Source organism: Pinus tabuliformis, chromosome Q, assembly GCF_031772625.1.
Source record: "Pinus tabuliformis cultivar Carrire ecotype Pingquan chromosome Q, CPIR1, whole genome shotgun sequence".
Lineage (NCBI taxonomy): Eukaryota > Viridiplantae > Streptophyta > Pinopsida > Pinales > Pinaceae > Pinus > Pinus tabuliformis.
Genome location: NC_142296.1, coordinates 1,216,294,974 through 1,216,312,528, shown reverse-complemented (window position 1 = coordinate 1,216,312,528; position 17,555 = coordinate 1,216,294,974). Strand labels below are relative to the sequence as shown.

Sequence of the window (17,555 nt, the reverse complement as noted above, 5' to 3'; positions counted from 1 at the left end):
CACACTTCCTCAACAATTTTTGAGCTACAAACAAATCACTCATTGTTTCATCAAGTCCTCTTGTTGTATTGACTATTTCATCCACTCAAAGGAAGAATTTTTATATTTTCTCATCCTCAAGCATATTAAATTATTCAAATTGCATTCTATAGCCTTGAATTTTAACATTCTTTACTTTACTATCTCCTTCATAAGAACTACTCATCTTGTCACATATTTCCATGGTAATGGTGCATTGCATAACTTTGATCAGATCATATTCATGCAGCCTAGTAATTATGTACTGTCCTAGATATCGACACTAAGAAACTATAAGTAAGTGCTCATTATTTCCTCCCAAAATGCATAGTTTGTTTCAGTAAAGATATGAACCTTAATGGTGTTACTTCCATTATGGTTAGACATTATCTCAGATATACCTTGAAGGAACTTGGATCTAATATTAACTATTAAAAACCACGAAAACAGTGAGATGGTGGTTGAAACAGTATTTTAACAATTCTAAAAATTACTTGCTAAAAGTAAAAATACTCTAATACAAAGTAATAAATAGAAGCACATAAATCTTGTAAAGTCTGGACACAAGATATTAAAATTGAAACCCAAATGGGAAACATCATAATTCATTTTTTATCATGATGAAAAATAAACCTCCAACATCAAATTACATCAGTTTGTGTAGGCTGCAACCTAGGGAAGTCTCCAATCCACTTTTTGTTTTACAATCACCAACTTGCAGATTTTTATAGAAACCAACCTAAGGGAAGAACCAACTCCTTGTTGTGCAAGTACCTACTTGAACAACCTTTCAGATCATTCTTTCATAAATTTTCAAATAAATACTTGAGGCCTCCTTTTCCTAAAATATTATCTCTTTAATTTCTCCTTCTCAAATCTACTCTTCATCCCAACACATACCTCTCTATCTATATTCATGTAATTTTTCACTTCAATGTTGCCATTTCTTATAAGGCTTTACAAATTCTTCTATTCTTAGGTCAATTTCTATTTTAAATGTTATATTGTAATTAGGCTTCATATATAATTTAGATTAGTTATTGTCCCCACTATTCCTTCAGCTACTCTTATCTTTGACTTCTTTAATTGTTCAATTAGTTAACTCGTACTTCAATAGTTTTTATTCTTGGCCTGCATGTGAATAAAACATTTAACATTACCTATTAAGAGAAAAATTAACACTTCTTCAACATGTTTTTCCAAATTGGGTGTGTAGAATGCAATTTTTCTTTTTCTACATTTGGTGGCCAAATGACAAAATTCATTCATAGCATCTACTACTCCTTTTCACATATGACCGAAAGCCCCAAATCTTAGGGTTAAGTATAAAAATTGTGTTTCGTAACAAGCCCATAAGACTGCATCACAAGACCACATTATTAATTGTCTGAGAGAAAAAATGTCTATTGATGTCATGATAACATCATCGTCCCACAAGGTGTCTTTTGTATGATGCCATGTGTTACCCTAAATTAGCCCACTTTGCCAAGAAAAAATCCTAATTTAGCCTACGATGTGTCACCCGTTGTGCTTTCCAACGTGTCTACCAATGTCTAAACTACATGTCGCCCATCCTGTTGCATCATTGAATAGACCAACACCTATGTTGCACTGGCACATCATCACCGATTAGAGGAGAAGCCCACTATTGTCACTGTTGTACACTTACATTATTATTTTCATGTAGGCTTTGATTATATTGTAACCCCTTAGACTCCTATATATAGAAAGGAGGTCTTGTCATTTGTATCATCCAATAATTGTTCACTCATGTAATGTAAAGGAGGTTCCCCCCTCAAAGTGGATACTTTTTAAGTAGTTGATCTATATTTTTGTGAGTTGGTCGGATAACATTTGGTATCAGTTTGTATGGTATAGATGAATTTGTTCTCATAAACCACTTGTCACCAAGTGAATTTTTATGAAGGAAGACCCATTGCTTTTGAAATTTGTCTAATCAAAGGAAAGTGTATACACAAACCTATTTATGAGAAGGAAATTTTGGCATTACTACATGCACTAAAGCAATGGTGACCTTACCTAATGGGAAACACTTCAAGGTAAAAATATATCATGATAGTCTTAAATAATTTTTGGAAAAAATACTATCTTTAGAAGAGAAACAAAAATGGGTGACAAAGATGTTGGGTTATGACTTTAAATCATCAACAAAAAAGGGAAGAAAAATTTTGTTGCAGATGAACTCTCAAGAAAGGATGAGGATGTGGAAGCATTACATTGTGCCATTTCTATTATCCAACCTGAGTGGATAAACAAAGTAGGGCATGAACAAAAGAGTGATGAAGAGGCGTGGTCACTCATTCGAAATGTGCAATAAGATCCATGTACATATGATACATTTAAATGGAAAAATGATTCATTATGGTACATGGATTGCTTATATCTTTGTAAGAATTCCCAACTCAAAACAAAAATATTCTTTTGGAATTTCACACCTCTCCCTTAGGAGGGCACTCACTATTTCTAAAAACATACCATAGGGTCAAGAAGGTTTTTTTGGGGGATCGCCTTAAATTTTATATTCAGATGTTTGTGGATTTTGTTTTTTTCCAACAAAATAAAATTGATAAAATTAAGACCCCAGGTTTGTTACAAACTTTAGCCATTGCATGTAAGCGTTGAGAGGAGGTCTCTGTGGATTTTAACACATGTTTACCCAAGTATAAATGAAAGAGTGTCATCATGGTGGTATTTGATAGACTTACCAAGTATATACAATTTTTTACATTATCTAATCCTTTTAAGACCAATATAGTTGTTACTGCATTTATGGAAACAATTGAAAATCTTCATGGAAATCCAAAGATTATAGTAATTGACAGATATCCAATCCTCATTGGAAATATCAGGACATAATTATTTTCTTGTATTGGTACTCCTTTAGCTCATAGATCAACTTATCATCCTTAATCGAATGGGAAAACGGAGATAGTGACTTGATTTTTGGAAGCATATCTTCGTTATTTTTTATCTGATAAACAAACACAATGGGTCAAGTGGTTACCTTTAGCTGAATGGTGGTATAACACATCCTTCCTTACTATAGCAAAAGTGACCCCATTTATGGCACTTTATGGATATCCTCCACCATCCATGACATCATCTTTAAGAGAAAAATATAAGGTTTAAGCAATTGAATATCACGTCAAGCATCAACAATAAGTTCTCCAACTCTTAAAGGATAACCTCACTCAGGCACAGAATCGAATGAAACAACAGGAAGACCAACATTAGAATGAAAGAAGTTTTGATGTAGGAGACTCGGTTTTTTTACGCCTACAACCATACAGACAAATGTCTCTCAAGCAAGCTACTGAGCATAATAAATTATCACCCAAGTACTATGGTCCTTACAAGGTGTTGCAAAATATTGGTACAATGGCATGCACATTTGAGTTTCCCGCATCTTCCTATGTACAGATATTTTTCCATGTTTCATGCTTAAGGAAGGTTATCAGTGACACGATTCCAGTTCAAACAGTGTTTCCAAAACTTAATGGAGAAGGAAAAATTATATTTGAGCCTGAACGAGTCATAGAATAAGAACCTAATAGCTACGAAATCGATCAATTTCAGAGCATCTCATTAAGTGGAAGAACTTACTTGATGAATATTCCACATGGGAGGATGACAATTTTGTACAGAAGCATCCAAAACTAGTCAAGTGTTGAGGAAAATACTTTTTCGAAGGAGAGGGGCATGTTAGGTCCCTATAATACTAATGTATCCCCCTTATTATTATTGTTGTGCCCATGTAGCCCCCATATTATTATTTTTGTGCCCCATAGAATCCCATTATTATTATTTTTGTTCCTTTACATTATAATTGTTATGTAGGCTCTCATTATATTATGACCCCTTTGACTCCTATATATACAAATGAGGTCTTTTCATGTGCATCATCCAAGAATTATTCATTCATGTAATGTAAAGGAGGTTTCCCCCTCGAAGTGGATCTTTTTTAAGTTGTCGGTCTATCTTTTTGTGAGATGGTTACATAACAAATTTGGTATCCAATATATTTCCTTTATAACTCTTTGTCATGCCTTCAATAGGCCTAGATGCTTGGATATAGACTTCTCTATGAAACCATGAACACTCAAAATTGTGTCCAAAAATAAGATCAATGGAAATATGGATCTCTACCTTCGTATGGAACTTCGCTCTTATGGAACCTTGACACAACTCTCTCTCTGAATAGAATTTGGATCCAAAATAATAATGAAAACCCTAGATTATTCAGATACAAAAGCTTCCAAATACTTTGAAATAATAAGATAAGTCCATATGGGTTCAACATCTGATGTCTTTTGTTATTCACTAACCTACTTTTCACCATGGATTTCTTGGATTCCCCAAATTCTTTGAGTCCTTCTCTTATTGTCCAATATTCCTTCACTTAAAATGGTTGTTTCTCCTCTATCATTGGGATTTTGACCAAGTTTCACATATTGTTGGAAACATCTCCAAGAGGACTATCCAACTACAAACTTTGCAAGAGAATTTTAAAAAATTACCTATACATAAAATGCCTTCAAATATAGGATACATCTCATCATCAAAAAAATCCCCATGAACTTGTATTCATTTGTTCACTTGAAATTAATAAGTAGACTTGACATCAATGACAACATTTTTCTCAATAATATCCTCCAACCCCTTATGTTTACACATACAATGTTTTTAACCTTGTCAACCTCACACCTTAATATACATCTTGTCATTAGCATGAATTTTGTTCAATGACCCCTAGTCACCCTTATAATTTGTCTCGTCATGGCCTACATGTTATAATTGTTGAGATGTCTTGGTAAGCCATATATCCATTACATAATTCAGTGTTTATTTAAATTCCATTTAACGGATTTCCTAAGCCTCCCATTCATTTTGTTGGTTCACTACATGTTATAATTGTTGAGATGTCTTGGTAAGCCATATATCCATTACATAATTCAGTGTTTATTTAAATTCCATTTAACGGATTTCCTAAGCCTCCCATTCATTTTGTTGGTTCACCCCAATGTGTTGAGCTGAATTCCATTACATCTGTATATATCTTTGATGCCTTTTTTGGTTTAAGAGACTTATCATTGAAGTTTCTCCAACAGATCTATTACTACCAACACTAACTCGTTAACTCTATGAACTTGATTTTGAGGCCAAATACCTTGTTTGTTGTTTTCATGATTGTTGTTAGAGCATGCATGTCACATTGAATTTTAAATATTGGTCCCTAATGGCATGGTCACTCCTCTAAGTGTTCAACTTCAAGACATATATTCACGTTATAGTGGTTTATACTGGCACTTTGATATATGCTATTATTGTTGGTGAGCTTGTTCACATCTAACCATGGGGGCTTCACTCAATGACCCTCTGAAGTATCATGTGTGTTCATGGCATACTAAAACATACCCCTAATTTGACTACATATTGGAAAATACCTCTAAAATTCACATTATTTAACCCCCTACCAATACAAACCCAATACACCTTCCCAATTTGAAAAACCCCTAGTTACACTAAATGTTGTAGTATCCATTTTTTCATTAACATTTTTGATACCCCTTTATATTTTTCCATTAATTGCGAAGCCATGTTCTTATACCCATCAATACAAAAACCTTATATCCCCTATTATATGCTCAATATATTATGCCATTTTATCCTCATTATTTATCCCCTAATATGAACACAAAAGGTATGGTATTACTCCCCTAGTGAAGCCCTCATGCATCTAAAATGATTTACATCATTGACCACTTACCAAATAGTGTCCTCCATGATCAAAAAACAATTCCTTTAATCACACCATGGAGATTTGTACAAGATGATATCAATGTTCTAGAAAAAATTAAAAACCAAGGATACCTATTCCTCTTATTCAACATTTGTTCAAAGTGTCTAGTTTGAGATTATCTCAATGAACTCTCTAGATGTTCAATACCTTATTTTAATGGGCCTTCTTTGTTGTAGGTCCATGTCCCCTAAGGTGACATTGTTTCAAGATAAGCACAAATGAACGTAACACTGATTTTAACTTGTAACATGAACTAGATACATTTAGAAATCCATTTATTTTTGCGCATAACTATGATGTTTCTAGATCGAGGATGCAAAATGATATGTGGTTATCCACATGGTATCCTTTTATTCATCCTTTATATGGAAACATTCATGAGTCCACAGGTTTTAACGTAGAATTAAGGTCACATGGATTATTAACATTATAGCCCTTGGAATCAAGTAAATGATTATGAAACATCATCTTTCCTCTTTCGATACTCGATCCCACATTGGTTCAAGGGTTTAGTCCATGGTTTTTTAATGCTCCTAATTACAAAACATGAAACTTTATCAACAATTGGGTCCACGTCATAGTGGTGTATCATATTACCATATTAATAGATTCGTTGTGGGACAAACACTATATCTACTTAGGTCTCTCGAATGTTGATCCTTTATGTGTGCAGCTTCATGGATGTGTTTTCAAGTAGCAATAAAGTGAGCCAAATTGATATGTGGTTCATAAAAACAATTTTTATAATATATCTTATACACTTAATCCTACATTAATCTTAAAATTTGATTTGTGATAGATTAAAAATCATCACATACTATAAAGGCTATGCTAACAAGAATGTTCATATTAAATACTTCTCATTAACATATCTAAGATAAAATTACAACTTACCTTTTCTTTTGCTTAGAATATTTAAAAGTACAATTCTTCATTTTATCCTTATTTGAAATAATGTAATAAGATGAGGGTCATTTATTGACTTCCTTTTAGTTAGTGGGAAAACCTATCTTAACTCACTTGTCAATTTGAAGTGGGCACAATCATTATTAGCTATTATTTGTGAATGTGGATTGACTCATTACCATTATGTTTTTCTTTTTATTTAGTGAGAAAACCTATATTAACTCAATTGTTGATTGGTAGTGGAGACAATCATCACTAGTTATTATTTGTGAATAAGAACTGATCATTATCAGTAGCTATTATTTGTGAATATGTATTGACTCATTATCATTAAATATTATTAATGAATGTCCATAGACTCATTACCACTATTCAACTAAAATAATATCGCTTATAAAATCTTTAAACTTTCACTTACATTAAATACTTCTGAATCTCGAGCTACTAGCCTATTTTCTTAGGTTAAAAAAATATGTATTTTTAAACAAATAAAAATAAATATCATTCATACTCTTTTCACAACAATAAAATTACACTGGATAATTTTTGTTAATATTCGTGGAGCACTTTGTGCATTAGTAAAACCTTTTATCGGGCAATTTAATCTCTTACTTTAAAAATATCTAGTTCATAGGATTACCTTGATCTTGTCGCATATGTGACATTTATGGTTGACCAGTGCGCAAGCTTATACGGCCAAATCATAAACATGAACGCGATGGATTGCTTTTTTTTTGTAGGCTCGTCTTTATCAACTCTAGGCTCTACTCAAACTACGAGGATGTTGGTGGATTCCATTTTTATTACTACTATAATGAGGTGGGAAACACTTTCAAAGTTACTGGCGTTCCATGATTTATTCGCTTGATTCACTTTCCTTACGATTAAGGGGTAGTAAATTTTCGCTATTGAGAAATAAGTATGGTAATTCAATTAAAAAAAGTTATTAATAAATAATTTATTGATAGTAATGTAAATATTAATTAGTAATTATATTAATGAAATGTTTCATTCTGGAAAGAAATGTTGTAATAAATTTTAAAATTATTTATGACTCATAATTAATTACTTCTATCAGTGAAAGAAATGTGATAATACATTTAAAAAAAATTTATTTATAATTAATTATTTTTATTATATATAAAAAATTAATGGCTATAATTAATGTAAAGGTAATTAATTTTGTTTGAAAAAGGTTATGTTTAATTTTTAACATTGTTATTATTAATGGATAATAGATAGGGATAATAGTTAGTTAATATTAATGAATAATTATAATTTTTTTTTTCAAGAGTTATTATTATTACATAATAGTCCATTCCAAAACTAGTTACTATTAATATATGAGAGTGTACTTTTCATATATATATTTATTTATTATTAAGAGGATAAGGGTAATGTTTTTTTTTAAATTAGTTACTATTGATGCATAATTATAGTAGTAATTTTCAAAGGGAGTTATTAGTCCATGTTAAAGTAGGATTATAGCAATCTATTTGCCCTTTCATTGTTATTAATTTATCTTTGAAGTATACAAAATGTAATGTTAAACCTTGAAATAAATAACCTATTTTATATATTTGATAGGACAATAAATTCAATGTCTTATTGCAAACTTTCCATAATGCCATATGTACATTTATATAAAGGTGTATCTGGGCACTATTCACCAACACGATCAAAGGTGGCAGTGTTGGCCATTTCAAGATTCGTGCCATGAGGTTGATTTATTTACATCCTTCTCTTCATGTCTAGGGACTTTTGTTAGGCACGGAGTACCATTTTTCTTGTTACTGATGAAAATGTCCTTATTGTTTTGTTTTATACAACTAATGCTACATTTCATTTTTTATATAGTTAGGTTTCAGGAATCTTGATTAATAAATATTTTAAAGAGTTCAAGCAATAATATTCACAAAGAAGACAACTTAGTTCTAGTTCTTATCCATGTACAATGTACATCTATTACTTGGTGTAAGTACTCTTGTGTTTTCAATATCCATAGGATTCTTGCATTATACTTGTAATTATAGGTATTATATATCTATTCAACTAATATACTCTATTTATTTTTTTCAAATATATATATGAAGTGGGATAACCTCCATTTATTTCATTTCTTTCGTTGGTGTTTTCCTTGCCGTTTTATTTCGGGTTTAAATATGTGAATTCAAATAATTTGTCTGCAGTCATAAATATTTTTTCCTATACTATCCTTCTATGCCAAAATTCTTGAATTTGTGTTCACATTTTACTTCCTTTTTGCCTTTAAGTTCATTGATGGAAGCATTCAATATTCAGTTTTAAATATTTACAAATAGTTAATGTTATTGTTATTTTCTCTATACTTGCATGGCACAATTATTTTCTCTATATTGTTATTAGTAAGGGTTATTATTATTGAATAAGAATGGTATTAAATATCTATGCTATCAACTTTTAATGAGATTCATAGTTATTGCAACCTTCCTTAATGAGAAAAATTATTATGGATGAGAGTGACAGTTAATCCATGTGCTGACTACTATTAATAAGGAAAATTATAGTTTGGATGAGGGTGGTAACAATCTATATGATACCTATTATTAAGGAGGGTGGCCATCCTTTGATAGGGTGGTAGTTAATTTGTATGCTAATTATCACTAATGACATCCTCTACTATTGGATGAGGTTATCTACCATTAATGAGGGTGTCTACCATTCAAATGAGGATTATATTCAATGAATAGGACAATAATTATTAGTGAGGATAAATATCATTGTGTGAGGATGCACATAGCCAATTCCTAGGTTGGCTTCCCTTAATAAGGATAAGTGTCATTTGGATGAGAATAGCTTTTAACTCCTAAACCCACTATTCCTAATGAGGATGCTTATGGTGTATACTACACTCATAATTAACTACTATATGGAAATTATTGTAAATGTGTGCAACTAGAATTAATAACTTTATTAAGAAAAGAAGCATGACCTTAACAAAATTCTTAGAGGAATATTTTAGAAATATGGTTAAATTAAAGAAACTTTGTTTTGGATATATGTAGTGTGATAACTAATTTTGAGCCAATTGCCTCATTGGATATAATTTATAAGGAAATAATTTTTTTAGGTGAAGATGATTGTCATTTCCCATGCTAGTTAATATTAAAGATACAAAACATAATTTTACCAATAGCACTACTCAACCTAGAGGATAACTTTAGACTAAGTATATTTTGAATAGTAGTGGTCATGAATTTATTTCTTACAAGAGCAAGTGTTTAGCCTAGCTAATGTTATTGCATCAATCATAATTGTAGTTCAATGTCGGTATTTCATAAAAGTGTGCACTCATTTTAGTTAAGGAAATATCTATATATCATAGTCAATAATGAATATATTATTAACATAACTATTTGGAAGAATAAAATATCTTTTACGTGACAAATTTGATATGAATTTGGAAAAAACTTTAGGCATGATCCAAGATTGGTTCATGATGGAACTATTTTTTTAAGATTTTTGTTCAATTTATTCACCCAAAGCCTTGGAAAATCTATTAAAGCTTGAGAGTTAGCGAATATTTGACTTCTTATGTCATGAAATTTTGACAACAAAAAATGATTGTTACATGATTATACTACTTTAGTGTACAATCTATATGAGGGTATTTATTTTTCTATAGGTTCACAATAAGCATGAAACCATAAAGAATTAATGGAAATATATGTATATATGTAGATGTTTAACAATTCATATATACACATATAATCTAATTTAATTATGTACTAACAAGTTCTTATTGTTTTCAATTTTAAATAAACACGTAAACACAACTATGCTTGAAAACCCAAAATAGATGATCATGCATATTCAATTAAATATGAATGTGACTATGAATATATCTAGTGTACCATTTTAATGATTCACCCATGGTTTTCAATTCATATTGAATTGATTAATCATATATAGCCGACATATATAATCCAATTCCTTAGATTTGCATATGAAATGTTTTTGACCTTGTCAACTTGACACCCTAGCATCCCTCCTATCATAACAATTGAATATGTTCAATGGTCCCTAGTTATAGTTATAATTACTTTCTTCCCATATGGCATATTGACATTTGTTGAGTACTTCTATCTAGTTGTATTGTTATTGCCTAAACCAATTTTTGTTTACAATCCATTGGAGGGAAGTCCTAAGACTCCTAGTCATTATTTTACTTATTCCATTGTCTATATGAATTCCATTAAAAATATCAATATCTTTTATTCTATTTGATGGTTTGAGGGACATATCACTCTGATCTCTCTAATTTATCTAGCCCTACCAACACCGACTCATTAAAAATTGAGGTTTTATTTACATTCCCACTACCTTGATTTTTGTTTCCGTTATTGGTGATTTAACTTACATTTACCATTGGATTTTCAGTATTGATCTGTAATGGCATGACTCCACTTAGTGTTCAACTTCAACACATACATTGTGCCATTTTTTACTAGCCTCTAGGTATATGTTATCATTATTAATTAGCCACCCAACATATACAAAAAAATTACATCATTCATCACTAAACAAATGATGTCCCCCATGATCAACTAAAACTCCCTAATCACATTATGGAGATTTGTACTCGATGATATAAATGTTTTAGATGTATTTTAAAACCAAAAAAAACTATTGCTTTTGTTTAACATTTATTTTAAGCCTCTAGGTTGTCTTATCTCAGTGAACTCTTTACATGTTCTAGACCCAATTTCAATGTTACTCCTTTGTTGTAGGTGTATGTTCCGTAGGGTGACATGGTACCATCAGAATTTTAAATGGAGATGACATTCATTTTACATATAATATGGACCATCTAAATTTATAGATGCCCTTTCCCATATTTTACATGAATTGATAATGAGCTAAGAATGTCGATGGCGACCTGATTGTGAGAACTAGTGTACTTTATCAATGCATTTGAAAATGTTATCCTTTTTTTTTCTTTGTTATGGTTTTCATGCAATGTAGGCCCACTGTCCTTTCATAAGGATGGGAAAGAAATACATGCTACATTTCCTTTATATAATGTTCCATTAACATCACACAATATAGGGCATATGTTATCATATAAATTTCATACGCGTATGAGACATAAGTTGAAATATCCTAACATAGTTCATATCATCATTAATCACACTTAATATATATTTAAACACGTGGAATTACGTCAATTTCAAACAAAAATCAAAGTAAATCTTCAAGAACTATCAAAGGGGGCTCTCAACTTTTGTTTTATTAGTCATATGACTCATGCAAGAATTATATTAATACTCACGCAATCATTGTAGTGGCATGGTTTGAGAAATTTCATGGCCCATTAATATTAGAGGTAACTAACTTAGAAATCTTGTAGGTGAATGCTTGACTATATTGGTGGAGCTTCCTCATTCAGTAGGAGGGTAATTGATCCCATCTTGATCAATCTAATGAAATGAGTTCACATAGATGAATCTTTTGAATTCCCATCTAATTAACTCACCTACAATCTAGTCTTTGAGCTATTGTGCAAAGCTCTTCGATGCATTCTACAATAATTTATTGTGCTAAAGTAACATTGTCATGATTGTGAGAATGAGTCATAAGTCACTTGCTTTCATTCACATTAATTAATTTTTCCTTGGTCCCATGCTACCCAAGTTGCTCTTAAAAACATTGATTACAAAAGTTGATGTATTGCTTGACTATTGCTTCAATAGAGAAATTGCATTGGAGGATACAAATAACCCTTCCATGGAGAAGGACTAAACATCATATCAATAGGATATTATGTAGGTGATATTATTTAGTTTTGTACATTTCCATTGGCTTAATAAATAATTGATATTTTCCCCTCTTATCTCTTGTTTAATTGTTTAAATTTATATACTAAGTGGTTTATCAATAAGTATATATACATAACCATTTAAATTCATGTATTCAATGGTTTATTAATTAGTTTATATGCATAAATTTTTAGCATCTTTTTCTTTACTTTATTTGTGGATTACATATGACTTGAATGTGTATTTTGAGACATTACATACACAAAAAGTAACCTAACACTTAAACCTTTAAAAATGTTAGTATCATTTAAAAGATGAGCATAATAGTTAAATTGTATTATATATATATATATATATATATATATATATATATATAGAGAGAGAGAGAGAGAGAGAGAGAGAGAGAGAGACTATAGTTTGGGGAATGGTGGCAGTGAATCCCTATAATAGCTAACTACTATAATTAATGGAAACTACTATCTATACTCATTATTGTAAAATTGAAAATCCATAGATATGTTCAAAGAATTTTAAAAACATGTAATATGACGCTTTAAAAGTGTGATGTAAAGGTGATAAGATGGTAGTAGGTATCTATACTCATTATTGTAAAGTTGAAAATCAATAGATATGTTCAAAAAAATTTAAAAACATGTAATCTATGACCTTTTAGAAATATGATAGGACATCCTTCACATATTATTATCTATATTTTTAAAATAAAAAAAAACCAATATATATACACACATAGTTATATACTATATATATTTATTATTGTGAATAGTTATATATAGACATTTTTATTATTAATATTTGAAAAATGGTAAATAAACATTCTATAGGAAAACCATTAATATCAATGTTTTAAAAACAAACTTTCGATATGAAACACCTCCGATATGAAGAATACTACTTATATGACACCCTACCATACTTTGAGGCTATATGCGTATGATTTAAGCTTCTCGTGAATCCGTAAGCAACTGCACTTACCGAGATAAATGAGTGAAGACAACAATATTCTTGCCCGTGACTTTTGAACTTTTCATTGGACGGTGTGAATTAATCCTACCGAAACTCGTTTCTCGCGTACAATGATTCTCAGTACTTTTGCAGCCAGTGGGTGTTTAGCAGAACCTTAGCATGGTAGGAGAGTTGGTAACATTACGCGAGTAATGTTAATAATTTAAAATAAAAATTAACATGACGATAATAATAATTCATTTTCACTAAAATTAATGTGATTATATATAATATGTTTTAATCGTATCGTTAGTAAATTTATTAGATTCTAAAGTAAGATGATATTAGAAAAATAGATATAATTATTTAAAGCTTAAAATTCTAAGTTACAATAAAATATATATTATTATATTTATTTCATATTACCATTTTTATATTTATATTACAGTATGTCAAATTGTTTTGAAGAATAAATTATTTATATATAAAAAGTAAATTTAAATTATTGTTGAGATTTAATTAGAAAAAAAAAAAATTAAAAATATAATAAAATCAGGTATGTTTTATAATAAGCTAATTTATTAGATTTTCAAATTAATTTATTAAATTTTCATATTCACGTAAATATAAATATGTATCTTTAAAATAAATCATATTTACAAATATTATTTAATTTTTCTATTTAAATAATTTTATACGCTGTACATAATAATAATAAAAATAAAAGCTTAAAAAGTAGTTGTTCGTTAAATTTTCCTTGGGTCTATAACCAGGGTTTGGAAAGAATAATTGAAATCCTCTTCCACAAATAACATGTGATATGAGGTTTAATATCATTATTTGAAGCGTTGTAGGCTTCAAAATAAATAAAAACCATAAAAACCACAGAAACTGAAAATTACAGTAATATTTCTTATGATTCTGAAATTTCTATGAATTAATAGATCAAAGTTGTCGCGATCTACGAAAAAGGAAAGCTGTCTACGAAAAATGAAAGTTGTACCATATCTGAGTGGGAAAGCTCGCCATGAGTGGGTCGCCCATTTGTTGGCGAACCATCACATTTCTGTACCTATAAATTGCACTCTCTTCCCAGAGAGATAAACATTTCATATATCTCAATTGAAGGAAGGATATATGAAATGTCCCTGATATTATTTATGCTCCCAATGTTAGGTTTCGCGATGGTCATTTGGAGGCAGCTCTGCATTTTATTTACACATAATCGTAGAAGCCTCGAGCTGTGGGGATGGCTATGTGGAGGCAAGGTATTAGAGGTCCGCCGCTTCGTTTTATCGCTTGAAATCTTGGTGACATGACTAAGTTAAGTGATCTGGCAAGGCTGCTGAAGACATGGACCCTATCAGTCACGACACTGTGCAGTGTGGACAGACTGTTGCCCCAATATTTGGTATGTCTATTTTAACCTTATGGCATGTCCATTTTAACCTTAGTTCTGCTTCTGGAAACTCAAATTTTCTCCCAGTTTCTTTATTGCGGAGTGACTAGAGGAGAGATTTTATGGAATACCGGTTTAGATTAATTTCCCTTAATACTTATTAGTTTAACATGATAAATGAGCATAGTTTCATTTTAAGTAAATTTTGGATCTCTGCATTGTTATTGAGTTCATTGTATCTCGTTCAGTACAGTTCTGATATTGATTTTTCAGCCTCAGATTCTGGTGGGTTCGTCAAAGATTCAAATTGCAGCCTCAAGGTACTCCACACTGCAAGCACATTTACGTTATTTCTTAATGCAGGGCACAGTGACACCACAACTGAATTGAGTGGTAGCAATATCTATTTATCTTCGGCACTGCGTTATTATATCTATCTAGGTAACAACTAGTCTATGTGGTTGAATATACAAATCCATCTGCCTGAACTTTAAATGGGTTAATCATGCTATATCGTGGGAAATTAAAAAAAATAATTTAAAATTAAAGGATAAACATTTTTACTTAAAATTATCATCCTATTATTAATATCTATTTAATTTTTGTTACAATCTTAAAATATTAATTTTAATAATTTAATTATCATCATTTATCGACCTGAAATATAATTTTTATATTTTTTTATCTAAATATAATTATTTTTTTTCATATATACAATTCTAATTTTATTTTATTTTTTACAATATATTCTCATTCTTAATGAAATTAAAAAATTATATATATTTATTTCTTAATACCTATTTTTAAGAAAAATCGAGTGCTTCGGCTTATAATATTAGTTTGTTATTAAATTAATTTTATAAATTTAAAATACAGTATAATTAATTGTTCTTTCGATTTTTTAATCAAAATTTAATAATATAATTTATATGGTATTTGATTTCTTATTAATTTTTTTTTTTTAAATTTTTAAAAAAGTTTAATGTTTAAAAAAGTCACAAAAATTTTCCAATAACATCCTAATTACATTACATTGATTATTAATATTTTATAACAATTTATTTAAATAATACTTATTTATGAAAATAATAAACAACATAACCTCTTACAACCATACATAAAATACTATATAAATCTCAATCACTGATTTATATAAACAATATAACCTTTTACAACCATAGATAAAATTTTACATAAATCTCAGTCTGTGACTATGAAAGGGTGAAACTGTAAAATAAAGAGATTATGAAGCTGCAATCTCTGGCTGAATTTCAACCACGATTCTACTGACACTTCTTATGATTATCCTTTCACTACCTAATTAGGAGAAGACTGTTTATTACGATTCTTATATTTGCTAAATCCAGTTTTTATGATTATAAATTTATTACAGGTATACTAAATCCAGTTTTTATGATTATAGATTTATTACGGGTATGGGTGAAGAAAACTATGGGTATGGATGCTTCCCATTACTTTCTTCGGATAAATGAATGTTGGAACTTGTTAAGTTTATCTACCAATCTTCTGATAAAAAGATTCTTTGTGATTATAAATTAGAGTGTTGTATGGGTTTTTAGTTAAGCAGTGAATTTTTCCTTAGTTTTTTGTTTAATGTTTTCGGATTTTCCTGTCCGGTCCATGGGCACTTTCATGTTTATCTTTCTGAATTTTAAAAAATAATCTGAAGTGAGTTTTCTAAAATTTGATATTTTGGCTGTTGCTGGCAGCAGCGACGTCACTGCGAAGTACTCACAGTCTGCAATGATTGATAGCATTACCAACTCCCGATGGTAAAATCCAAATTGGTGTTTTGATTTAAAATTGTAAAACTTACCTGGCTGCTCATAAGATCCGAGTTAATATATTGATTAAAATTTGTAAAACCTATATGGTGCTTATTAGATCTCACTTAAGATGTCATGGCTTTCTGTTTTTTCTTCGTTTCAGTGTTAGCCACGGAAACACTTGAAGATCTCCCCACTCGGGTTGTCAAGAGATAGCGATGTTTCTTGATCTCAGTGTATGAATGGATGTTGACGGAAGCGAGCATTATACTCGGGGGACTGTTAGGGTCCAATGTCCATGTCTTCATAAGCAGCCTTGGCAGATCTCTTAATATAGTCATGTCAGCGAGATTTCCAGTGATAAAACGAGGGCCTCTAATGCCTTGCCTTTCCATAATCTTCCTGATAGTTTAAGGCTTCCACCAGTATGTGTATATAAAATTGCAGAGCTGCCTCCGAATGATCATTGCTAAGTTTAACATTGGTAGTATAAATATTATCATGGACGTTTTGATGATATTTAGAGCAGCTGCAACTCCTCTTTTATATTGGCTAAAAAATCAAGAATATTTTGTTTGTTGGTAGTATAAATACTATCATGGATGTTTTGACTATATTTATAGCATTTGTAACTCCTCCTTTATATTGGCTAGAAAATTAAGAATATTCTTGTCTGTCTCGGATACATTATATCTTGAAGTATATATCTATCACTCTACATGGCAGGTAACTGCCATAAAAAGGACTATGGATTTAATATTGCAGTTTTAGTCAGTGGAGCATTCGGCTGTAGAACCAAATGTAGCCAGTGCAATATACAGACCTCCCGTGCCTTGTCAGGTGCCCATACATAGTAAAGATAA

At 30.4% G+C, this 17,555-nt stretch overlaps 1 long non-coding RNA gene across 4 annotated transcripts; it reads left to right on the top strand.

Moving 5' to 3' along the window:
- Positions 1-14,628: 14,628 nt before the first annotated feature.
- On the top strand, positions 14,629-17,306 carry LOC149224153 (uncharacterized). 4 transcript variants are annotated; one of them, XR_016249041.1, is made up of 3 exons: positions 14,629-14,917; positions 15,185-15,225; positions 16,639-17,306. It is a non-coding gene; the product is annotated as an uncharacterized LOC149224153 (long non-coding RNA). The 4 variants fall into 4 exon arrangements; XR_016249040.1 differs by having other exon boundaries at positions 16,636-17,306; XR_016249039.1 differs by having other exon boundaries at positions 15,179-15,225.
- The last annotated feature ends 249 nt before the right edge of the window (positions 17,307-17,555 follow it).